Genomic DNA, 12,289 nt, shown 5'->3' with positions numbered 1-12,289 from the left:
TAAGAGTGTGATGGTGATCTTGTTTGTTGTTGCTACTGATTTCCCTTGCTTGTTAGTAAAGGACAATTTGCCTTCCAATGGTTTTTCTTCTTACAGAAAGCACACTCATCAAATGCAACTCTGGGATGATTTTGGTTTGAAGATTGGGGTCGTTGTGAAACAGCAAAGACAGAAGGAGTGGCTGTCTTGGGAGGTTTGTCAGCATGGGACTTGATACGAGTTTCTTCAGCAATCAACTCGTGAACAACCGAATCAACAGTGGGAAGAGGTGTACGATGCAAGATTGATCCACGCAGACCTTCAAAATCTGAACGTAATGCCATCAAGAACTGAACCAAACGTTGCTCTTCCCTTCTATTAATATAAGGCTTAAAAGCCTTCAACACATCAGGTTCTGTAAGAGCTAACTGATCCCACAAATCCGACATAGCTGCATAAAATTCCTGAACTCTAAGATTGTTCCGTTGGAGGGCTCGAATATCAAACTCTAACTGATACTGCTTTCCAAAGTTAGACTGAGTATACAACCTAGCCAAGTGATCCCAAACCTCCTTTGACATATCATACTTCGCCAACTGAGTACCAATAGACTGGATGACAGAATTATTAATCCAAGTAATGATCTTGGAGTTATCAGTCTCCCATGAATCCAGTAAGGTTTCATAATTAGCAGCCTTCTCGTCTATTGGTTTCTTCTTGTCACCTGTAACAATCCCCCACATAGTCTTGCCCCACAAGAAATTTTTCATAACATAACTCCAATAGGCATAGTTTTTGCCATCAAGTTGAATACTAATGGACTGAAGAGAATCATCTCTTGGGGCCATATTTCAATATCAGTCAAATAGTAAATACGAGTAGCAGCAAAAAATGATCAAGATCTCGAAATCAACAAAGCTAGACGAAAACAAAACCCTCAAAACCGACAAACGAACAAAACAAACCAAACCAAATACAGAAATGAGCAAAAAAGGCATACCCCAAAATTGCAAATGGTGACAATGAACAGTGCACGTGAACAGTACCGATGAATACTGCGATGAACAGTAACCGTGAACAGTAACTCCGATGAACAGTATCAATGAACAATAATCGCCGATGAATAGTACTCGCCCCCTAAAAAAAACGAAAAACTACAGATAATCAACCGAGCTCTGATACCATGTAAACTAACAAATGAAATACATATAACGGCTAGGGTTTCATATTATTATCAAAGAGAAGTACAAATACAATGAAAAGGAATGACATAATATATAGACAAGCTAATTAGGGTTTCCTAGCGAAAAGGCCCAATCATAAAACCCAATACAAAATAAAGCCCAAAATATTATTAGGCTAACAAATGAAATACATATAACGGCTCCCAAGACAGCCACTCCTGCTGTCTTTGCTGTTTCACAACGACCCCAATCTTCAAAACAAAATCGTCCTAGAGTTGCATTTGATGAGTGTGCTTTCTGTAAGAAGAAAAACCATTGGAAGGCAAATTGTCCTTTACTGACAAGCAAAGGAAATCAGCAGCAACAACAAACAATATCACCAGCACACTCTCAGTCTTCACAGCAGAACAAGTCTTCTGGACAGTCACGTCCCACATTTTTCATCTTTTGCTTCATTATCTTCTCGTACACCAGTCTCTGTTATGTCTGCTAGTGCTACACCCATGTCAGTAGAGGGTGTTGGTTCTATTGCCACTCCTTATATATCTTTAACAGATGTGTATTACATTCCTACACTTGCTTTGAATCTTGCATCGGTCAGTCAGTTGTGTAAATCTTGTTGTTGGGTCTTCTTTTCTGATTCATTCTGCTGTGTACAGGAGATTCGGTCTCGGAGGGTGATTGGGATATGCCGTAGACTTGGGGAGCTTTATGTCTTGGAGCAGCTACATGTTGCTGATGTTGCTGCATCTAGTGTCGATTTGTCGTATTTTCGTTTAAACCCTTCCTCGTCTCCTTTTTATCTTTGGCATTCTCGTTTGGGACATGTTTCAGCATCTCGTTTATAGTTTTTGGTTTCCACTGGTGTGTTAGGCTCTTTGAAATTTGATGATATTTCTGATTGTTGTGGTTGTAAACTGGGAAAATTTTCTGCTTTACCCTTTAATAAAAGAGTCACTCGTTATGTTGCTCCCTTTGATATTGTGCATTCTGATGTGTGGGGTCCCTCTCCGATAACCTCCAAGTAAGGAGCTAACTATTATGTTTCATTCATTGATGATTACACTCGTTATATGTGGGTTTATTTTATGAAGCGCAGGTCTGACTTTTTCACCATATATAGTGAATTCAGAGCTATTGTCAAGACTCAACACTCTGCTATCATAAAATGTTTTTGGTGTGATCTGGGAGAAGAATTTACCTCTAATGATTTTAAACAATTATTGGCATCTGATGACACTATACATCAATCATCTTGTACAGACACTCCTCAGCAGAATGGTGTTGCAGAAAGAAAACATCGACATCTCCTAGAAACTGCTAGATCCTTACTACTCTCTGCTCAAGTTCCCAATATGTTTTGGGGAGAAGCTGTTCATACCGCTACTTATGTTATTAATCACATTCCTACTGCGTACACTTCGGGGAAGTCTCCTTATGAAATGTTGTTTGGACATCTCCCAGATTATTCTTCATTATGAGTGTTTGGGTGTACATGTTTTGTCTTGAAGCCTCATGTAGAGAGAGATAAGTTATCTTCAAAATCATCTCTTTGTGTTTTTCTGGGATATGGTATTGGTCAGAGAGGTTATCGGTGCTATGATCCTTCAAATCAGAAACTGTATGTATCTCGCAATGTCACCTTTTTGAGCATATTCCATTCTATAGCATTCCTGTTTAGTCACATGATGCAACCCGAGAGGAGCTCTATACTATTGATCCGTTTAGCATTGACATTGATGATCCACCACATGTCATGGATCCACCACTTGCTGCTGATCCACCACATGTGGCTGATTTAGCACCTATCGTTGATCCTCTGCCTACAAATCATCAAGACCCCCCTCCATCGAGACCTTATCGTAATAAGAAGTCCACAAAGCTTCCTGAATTTGTCTATTCCTCTTACTCACAGGCTTTTGCCTCTTTTATTGCTAATGTACATCGTCTCTCTAAGCCAACATCCTATAAAGAGGCCATTTCTAATCCCCTTTGGCAGACCGCTATGGCTGAGGAACTTACTGCTCTTTATCAGACTCATACATGGGATCTGGTTCCGCTTCCACCTGGAAAACACACGATTGGTTGTCGTCGGGTTTATAAAATCAAAACAAAGTCTGATGGATCCGTTGAGCGTTATAAATCCAGACTTGTTGCGAAAGGGTACGCGCAAAAGTATGGTATGGATTATGAGGAGATGTTTGCTCCTGTTGCAAAAATGACGACTGTTCGCACCTTGATTGCAGTTTCTTCCATTCGTCAATGGAAGATTTATCAAATGGATGTCAAGAATGCTTTCTTGAATGGTGATCTTCATGAAGAAGTATACATGTCTCCTCCCCCTGGTATTGCTCACCGACCAGGTGAAGTTTGTCGACTTCGGAAGGCTCTATATGGCCTCAAACAAGCCCCTCGTGCTTGGTTTGAGAAATTTTCTACGGTGATTACTTCTCTTGGTTTTCAACCAAGTAAACATGATTCGGCTCTATTTATTCGATGTATGAATGCAGGTCGGATTATTCTTTCCTTGTATGTCGATGACATGATTATTACTAGTGATGATCATGATGGTATAGAGTCTTTAAAGCGTGATTTGGCTCACCGTTTTGCTATGAAAGACTTGGGATTACTTCGTTATTTCTTGGGGATTGAAGTTGCTCAATCTCCAAAGGGTTATCTTTTATCTCAAATGAAGTATATTACAGATTTGTTTGAACATGCACGACTCATAGATAATCAAACAGTTGATACGCCTATAGAGAGTAATGCAAAGTACTCTCCAACTGATGGTGCCTCATTATCAGATCCAAGTCTTTATCGTACCATTGTTGAGAGTTTGGTTTATCTGACTGTCACTAGACCGGATATTGCTCATGCAGTTCATGTGGTTAGCCAGTTTGTCACTACTCCTACTACTGTTCATTGGGGAGTTGTTCTTCGTATTTTGAGATATTTATGTGGTACTCAGTTCCGCACTCTTATGTTTCCTTCTTCATCCTCTCTTGAGTTGCGTGCCTATAGTGATGCAAATTGGGATAGTGATATTTATGATCGTAAGTCCACTATTGGGTATTGTGTTTTTCTTGGAGATTCATTGATATCATGGAAAAGCAAGAAACAAGATGTTGTTTCTCGATCTTCTATAGAATCTGAGTATCGAGCCATGGCTATCGCCACTTGTGAGATTGTTTGGTTGAGATGGCTTCTTGCAGATATGGGTGTTCACATCTCTCAGCCTACCCCTTTGTATTGTGATAACGATTGTGCGATAATGATTGCCCAGAATTCAGTGTTTCATGAGCGCACAAAGCACATTGAGATTGACTGTCATTTCACACGTCATCATCTCTAGAAGGGCACTATGTCCCTTCCTTATGTTCCTTCCTCTTTGCAGATTGCTGATATTCTTACGAAGCCGTTGACTGCTCCTCGATTCCATTTTCTGTCTGACAAACTCTCAATGCGTATTGTTGTTGCATTGTGAGTTTGAAGGGGGATGTTAGCCTAATAATATTTTGGGCTTTATTTTGTATTGGGTTTTATGATTGGGCCTTTTCGCTAGGAAACCCTAATTAGCTTGTCTATATATTATGTCTTTCCTTTTCATTGTATTTGTACTTCTCTTTTGATAATAATATGAAACGCTAGCCGTTATATGTATTTCATTTGTTAGTTTACAGACAGCTATGTAACTGGTGACACATAAGCCCCATCTAAATTCCTTGCTACTGACAGCATAAAAGCAAATCCGTCCTACCTTCCTTGGTTTCGCCAGGACCAAATCATCTTAGGTGCTCTCCTTGGAAGTTTTTTAGAAACTATTCAACCAGTTGTCTCCTCTGCTGAGACTACACGTGAAGCATTCCAACGACTCACAGAAAGCTATGCTAGTGTTTCAAGATCACATATTATTTCCTTGAAGTCAAGACTCGCTAATAACCCTAAAGGTACACGCTCAATCACAGAATTCCTACATGACATGAAAAACATTTCAGATGATCTAGCCTTAGCCCAAAGCCCAGTCGATGAAGAAGATCTGATAGTTCACATATTGGGTCAGCTTGGTGATGAATACACTCACATCTCTTCTGCCCTAAAAATCAGAGATACCCCAATAAAGTTTCCTAATCTGTTCGAGAAACTCATTGATCACGAGCATACCTTAAAAGACACCAAATCTCCCTCTGTTATCACCACAGTCAACAATACCCAAACACACTCCAATCGATATTCACCAAAGTCCAATTATGACAACCGAAACTTCAATAGGACCAACAATCCCGGTTGTCGTCCATCTCTTCCTCCTAATCAATTCAATGGAGGTAACAACAATAAGAAAGGTACTAGGATTGCCAGTTACTATCAATACCTGGCCATGATACCAAAGCGTGCAGGAAATTAGCTCGGTTTCTTAAAGAAAACAACATAACTATCTTCATGACCTCACCACAAAGCCCGATGGTCAACTCAACCTCTACAAGTCAGATTTCTCCCACACCACCTTGGATGTTTAATAGTGGTGCATCTCATCATGTTGCATCCAATCCCGTGTTGTTTCACACCCTATCTGAATATGGAGGACCCGATGAAATTGTGTTAGGCAATGGTAAAACTCTATCTATCTCTCATACTGGTCATTCCACTCTTCCTACTTCCTCTCGTCCATTAACCCTGAACAATGTCCTTTTTTTTCCTCAATTACGTATCAATCTTATTTCTGTTGCAAAACTTTTCAAATCTAACAATGTCTCTGTTGAATTTTTCCCATTTTTCTTTCTTGTCAAGGATCTGCGCACGAGCATAATTCTCATGCGGGGGGTGAACATCAATGAAATTTACTATGCAGCAATTTGCTCACTTCGAAACCTTCCAAGAATAAATTCAACAGTCACTTCAACTCAATCTCTTGGTTCCTGGCATCACAAGCTTGGACATCCGTCGATCAAAGTTCTCAAAATGCTTCTAGGTCATTTAGGTTTATCTTGTAATAACAATTCAGCTGATTCATTTCATTTTGATTCATACTCTATCAATAAAAGTCATAAAATACCTTTTGGTTCTAATTCTTTTCAAGTATCCAAACCATTACAACTTGTATATTCTGATGTATGGGGTCCCGTTCAACTATCTAATGATGGTTTCACCTATTATGTGACCTTTGTTGATTATTACTCATGCTACATCTGGTTATATCCCATGAAACACAAATCCCATGAAACACAAATTTGATGTTTCTACTTTATTCCCTCAATTTTGCACACTTGTTGAAAAATACTATAACACTCCACTAGTTTCTCTATTCACTGACAATGGTGGTGAATACATTAAACTCACCTCCTATCTTCAACAAAATGGCATCTCTCACTTTACTACCCCCTCCTCACACCCATGAGAAAAAAGGCATTGCAGAAAGACGTCATAGAAACATTGTTGAAACTGGTCTTTCTCTTCTTCATGATGCCAATTTACCTCTCACATTTTGGACTCATGCCTTCCAAACTGCACCCATCTTATCAATCTTCTGCCCACACCCATCCTCCATTTTAAATCTCCATATGAAAAACTTCATAACATCGAACCCACCTATCAAAAACTCAATCCCTTTGGTTGCCTTTGTTATCCATGGTTAAGACCCTATTCTTCATCCAAACTGCACCCAAGATCTGCCAAATGTATTTTCCTAGGCTAGTCTTCATCCAAATCAGCCTACAAATGTTATGAGCCCACTTCCCATCGTCTCTACCACTCCCGCCATGTTGAATTCATTGAAAATGTTTATCCATACCAAACCGAGACCCCTGCTACATTACCTACAACCGACTCCTTTTGCTTGATCACCCCCTCTATCACCAATAGCCAAACTCCAACCCAACCAGCACCTTGCTGTCTACAACCCACTATTACTCGCACAATAGCAGACCCTACTCCTCAACCAGAACCTCACTCCCCATCACCCTCCCCACAACCAATATCCCCGCAACCACTATCTCCAGAACCATTTCCAAAAAACCTTTCTCCACCACCATCCCCACCAGCAGCTCCAACTACCTCTGATCCACACCGAACCAGAAAACCAAACAAAAAATACTTCAATGACAATCTTATCAACACTACTACATTACACCCTATACCCCCTACACTTGAACCCTCCACTCACAATCAAGCACTCAATGACCCAAAATGGCGAAATGCCATGGATTATGAGTTCAATGCTCTACTTCAAAATAAAACATGGGATCTAGTTCCTCCCTCCTCTTACACACCCATTGGCTGTAAATGGGTTTTTTCGTATAAAACGACATCCGGATGGCTCAATATCCAAATACAAAGCCCGACTTGTTGCTAAGGGTTTTCTTCAACAATACAGGAAAAATTACTTCGACACTTTCAGCCCCGTTATAAAACCTGTGGCCATTCGAACCATCCTCTCCATAGCTATCTTAAACAATTGGTCTCTCCGACAACTCGATGTCAATAATGCTTTCCTTCATGGGACACTTCTTGAAGAAGTCTTTATGTCTCAACCACCTGGATATGTCCATCCTCAATACCCAAACCACATTTGCAAATTAAAAAATCCATTTAAGGTCTCAAACAAGCTCCACGAGCTTGGTACATTAAGCTCACTACCTTCCTTCTTCATTTCAGGTTCAAGAAATCCCTAGCAGATGCTTCCTTATTCATTTATAACCAACATAATGTTACTTGTTATTTCATGGTCTATGTAGATGACATTGTGCTCACCGGTAACAACTCCAACTTCCTTGATCACTTCGTCAAAGCCTTAAATACTAAATTTTCTCTCAAAGATCTTGGAATGCTTCATCACTTTCTTGGAGTTGAAGTCATTCCAACCCCCACGTCTCTTTCTTTCCCAACATCGTCATATCCAAGACATTCTAAGTCGATTTCACATGGATGGTGCTAAAGATGTCACTACCCAACTAAGTGCAACTGAACCTCTATCTCTCAATGATCAATCTCCTACTGTTGATGCCACTCCATATCGCAAACTAGTCGACTCCTTACAATATCTTGCCTTTACTCGTCCCGATATCTCCTTTGCTATTAACAAACTTTCGCAATTCATGCACAATCCTCGCCACACACATTGGCAAGCTCTCAAACGTGTCCTACGTTATCTTAAAGGTACCATCTATCATGGTCTTGTTCTTAATCGCAACTCATCCATAACACTCTCGGTCTTCTCCGATTCTGATTGGGGCGGTGTTCACAGTGCGGGTCGATCAACCACGACCTATTTACTATACCTTGGCACCAATATTGTCTCATGGAAGTCCACACGTCAAAAGTCAGTTTCCCGATCTTTCAACAGAAGTTGAGTACAAAGTTATAGCCAATGCCTCAATTGAGCTTATCTGGCTGAAAAATCTGCTACATGAACTGGGTGTATCTTGCCCCACTACACCAACTCTTTTTTGTGACAACACCGGTGCCACTTACCTATGTGCAAATCCTGTCTATCACTCAAGGATGAAACATGTGGATCTCGATTATCATTTTGTCTGTGAACAAATTGCATCAGGTCATCTCAAAGTCTTGCATGTGAACTCTCATGATCAGTTGGCTGATATGTTCACCAATCCTCTTACTCGAGCACCATTTTTATGTAATCGTTCCAAGATTGGAGTTTCCGATGGATCCTCCATCTTGCGGGGGCATATCAAGGCTATACAATCCAATGGTGATCCACAACAGCCCAAAGATCAACAGCAGCCCAATTCACCAATACAACACATTTACAATTAACTCTATTTGTATCTTTTGTATATTAAAATGTATAGTCAACAGAGTCTAGATAAGCTCCTGATCTCCTGTAGAATAGCTCTTCTCAACCTTTGTAATCAGCCCTTATATATACTTGTAACTTATTGAATGAATGTAGAACTTCAATAAGATTACTATACCCTTTATAGTTTTTACGGTTTACAATGACATGATTGGTAGATATTGAGAAACATATTTCTTCATTTAAAGCAGGTATAGGGAGGTATGCCAATTTATAAATTTGGACAAGTTTTTATTATTTTTTATTTGTTGATATATGTTATTTATAAGTATCCACAACTAAAAATGGCAGAAGAGGAACAAAATTAGGGGATGTTGACTTGGTGAAAAATTTGGATGATAGTGCTTCCACAACCATGTACCGGGTAAAAACTCAGATATATGAACAATGTTTTATAAATTATTCAAAATTGTATTACATCTTTACATTTCTTTTAGAATGACAAACAGTTTCCTTTTTTATTGTTTTAAATAATGAAAAAAATTTGTATTTTAGTTTTTTTGGATACACATGCAGTGTTTCGTAATTTCCCGGAGATCCAACGGTTCGTTTTGTTTAATTTCTGGATAGAGGCTTCCTTGCATTGAGTCCTTCAGATCGTCCGATTGGATTGTTGATATCAGCTTTGGATGGTCGGTAATAATGGCTACTCTTTGGTGGGCAGTAGCAGGTTTTATTTTGTCCAGTTGTAAGTATGAATGGAGTTGGTTGTAATTCATTAATTGTTTAATGAGATAAAATGGTGGGAGTCTTGAAGATGGTGCAGCTGACGCCTAGAATCAAACCCCCTCTTTTGAATATTATATATGTTAATCCCCTTATTTTCATATTTTGTATGCTTTAGCTATGTAATTAACTTGCGTAATATCATCCATGTATTCCACAGTTTGGCTATGGAGCAACATATTTAATGTTAACTATGGAATACTATATACTTTCACTTATTACTACTACCAAAGATCTTCTGCCCATAGGTAGCATGAGTTTCCTACTAGTTTAATTTAAAAAACTCATAAAATAATAAAAGAAAGGTTTAAAAGAAATAAAAAAGGGTATAATGGTCTTTTTATGTCTGAATCCAATGCGCAACAAAGAAAAAGAATAAGGGACCTAGCACGCAGATTATCCTAAACCACACGAACCATTTGTGTAATTTACTCAAAGTTATTATTCATACTTAAAGTTATCATTATAGGTAATGATGTTACTTAAAGTTATCATTACATGTCATGATGATACGACTGGATCTTACTCATAATGAAGTATTGAACATCATACATAAAATTCATACTTTTCGTGTTTATTATAATACGTACGGCTTATATAATCCTTAGTCTACCACTAAGCTTAAGTTTAGGAGTCATTAATACCCTTACCATTCCTAATTCCTTGTTTTTCTTAATCCTTGAGTCCTAATTATATGTTCCGTAACTATTATATAACTCGTGAAAACCATAGTTATAAAAATAATTCAATTTTCATAGCAAAAATTCTTAATTATTAATCAATTATTTAAAATAAATAATTTTAAATAAATTATTAATTAAAAGATATCCAAAAATTTTAAAGTTAGTTATAACTTCAAATTTAACATATAATTAAAAAAATTAAATGTTTCTATAAAAAACTTAAAATCTCTTATTTAAAACTTTAACCTCATTAATTGTGATAGTGATTTGCTTAATATATCCCTTGGCACATGGTATAATATTAATGTGGAGTTGTATTAGAGTGACACATGACAAAAGAAGATTAAAGTTGTTCTTTTATTAGTATAGGGATAAGGATTCTTCATATTCCAATATCATTACAAGATAAAATTAACACTCTTTATCCACAATCAACCTCATCATAATAATAATTTTGTCAAAAAAATATGTTTATTTTATGCTTACGTATTCAAAATTATACTTATTCTACTCTGAATCTACTTTATTGGCGTTAATCTATTCAATAAGTAACAAGTTATTCTGATTGAATGGACATTTATGTAACTAGCATTGGTCATTTCACATATAACATATTTCGTTTTTCTTGTCATCATCCTAATCATAATATATTCCTACAATAAGGTTATTTTCCTATCCTTACATTATAAATCCACTCAATTTTACACAAAAATTCTACTACTTATCTTCATAATACTCCAAAAAATGAGCTCGAGAAATTCAATCGCGGGTCAAGATTCGGATGCAACGGTGGTTAAAATCATACCAACCACTCGGAGTAAAGAAGTGTGAGAACATTACGATTTGTGTTTGTTGTCGAACGGGAAGGAAAAAGCGAGATGCAAGAAGTGCAGAATGTTTTTGGGAAAAGATGGCAATAGCACATTGAGGAGTCATACAACAAAAACTTGTCCAACTGTAAAAGGTCAAAGCGATCCGGATCAACCAAATATTACTCCCGACGGGTCGATCTTTATTTACAACAATGATGACCTTCGTGAAAGCTTTTGCAAGTTCGTGATTCAAGAGGGATTGTCTTTCAACCACTTCGATAACCCACGATTAACAAGGATTTTGCGGGAAAAAATGCAACCACAATACCAGCAAATAAGTCGCACTTCTCTTAGACGTGATGCTTTAAAGTATTGGGATATAGCCAAAAAAAGATATGCAATTGGCATTTATAAATATTAAAACCGGTGTTTCTTTAACCTGTGATGTTTGGTCCTCCACCGGAAGTTGTCCTAAAAGTTATCTTTGTGTCACGGCACATTGGATCGATCCCTCTACTTGGGTAATGAACAAACGAGTTATTGCTTTTGAACTTTTTGCGCATCCTCACACGGGGGCACGATTATTTGCAATTTTAGTAAGCGTTATAGAGACTTATAATTTACGCGACAAAATCTTCTCTATTTCGTTTGACAATGCAAGTAACAATACCGCCGCGGCAAAAAGATTAATTGCAAAATATAAACCTATTTTGGATGGCTCGTTTTTTCATACTAGATGTGTTTGTCACATTATTAATCTTGCAGTACAAGATGGTTTAAAAATGATAGATTCAACGACTGAAAAATTCAAAACTGTGTTAACTAGAGTTTTTGGAAAAAATAAAGCAACAATGGAAAAATATTGAAAGTTTGCCATTTCCATTGACATAACTCCATATAGTCCTCATTGGGATGTTGACACTAGATGGAGTTCAACATGCATGATGTTTGAAAGTTTGACACGTCAAAGAATCGCTTTGCAATTATTTTACGACACAATTTCAAAAGGAAAAAACCCGGTTTCGGATTATAATTGGGATTTGATGGAAGAGTTTGTGGAAATGTTAAAAGTTTTTAAACAATCAACCACTTTTT

Source organism: Lactuca sativa, chromosome 8, assembly GCF_002870075.4.
Source record: "Lactuca sativa cultivar Salinas chromosome 8, Lsat_Salinas_v11, whole genome shotgun sequence".
Classification (NCBI taxonomy): Eukaryota; Viridiplantae; Streptophyta; class Magnoliopsida; order Asterales; family Asteraceae; genus Lactuca; species Lactuca sativa.
Note: the sequence above shows the minus strand (reverse complement) of the source record.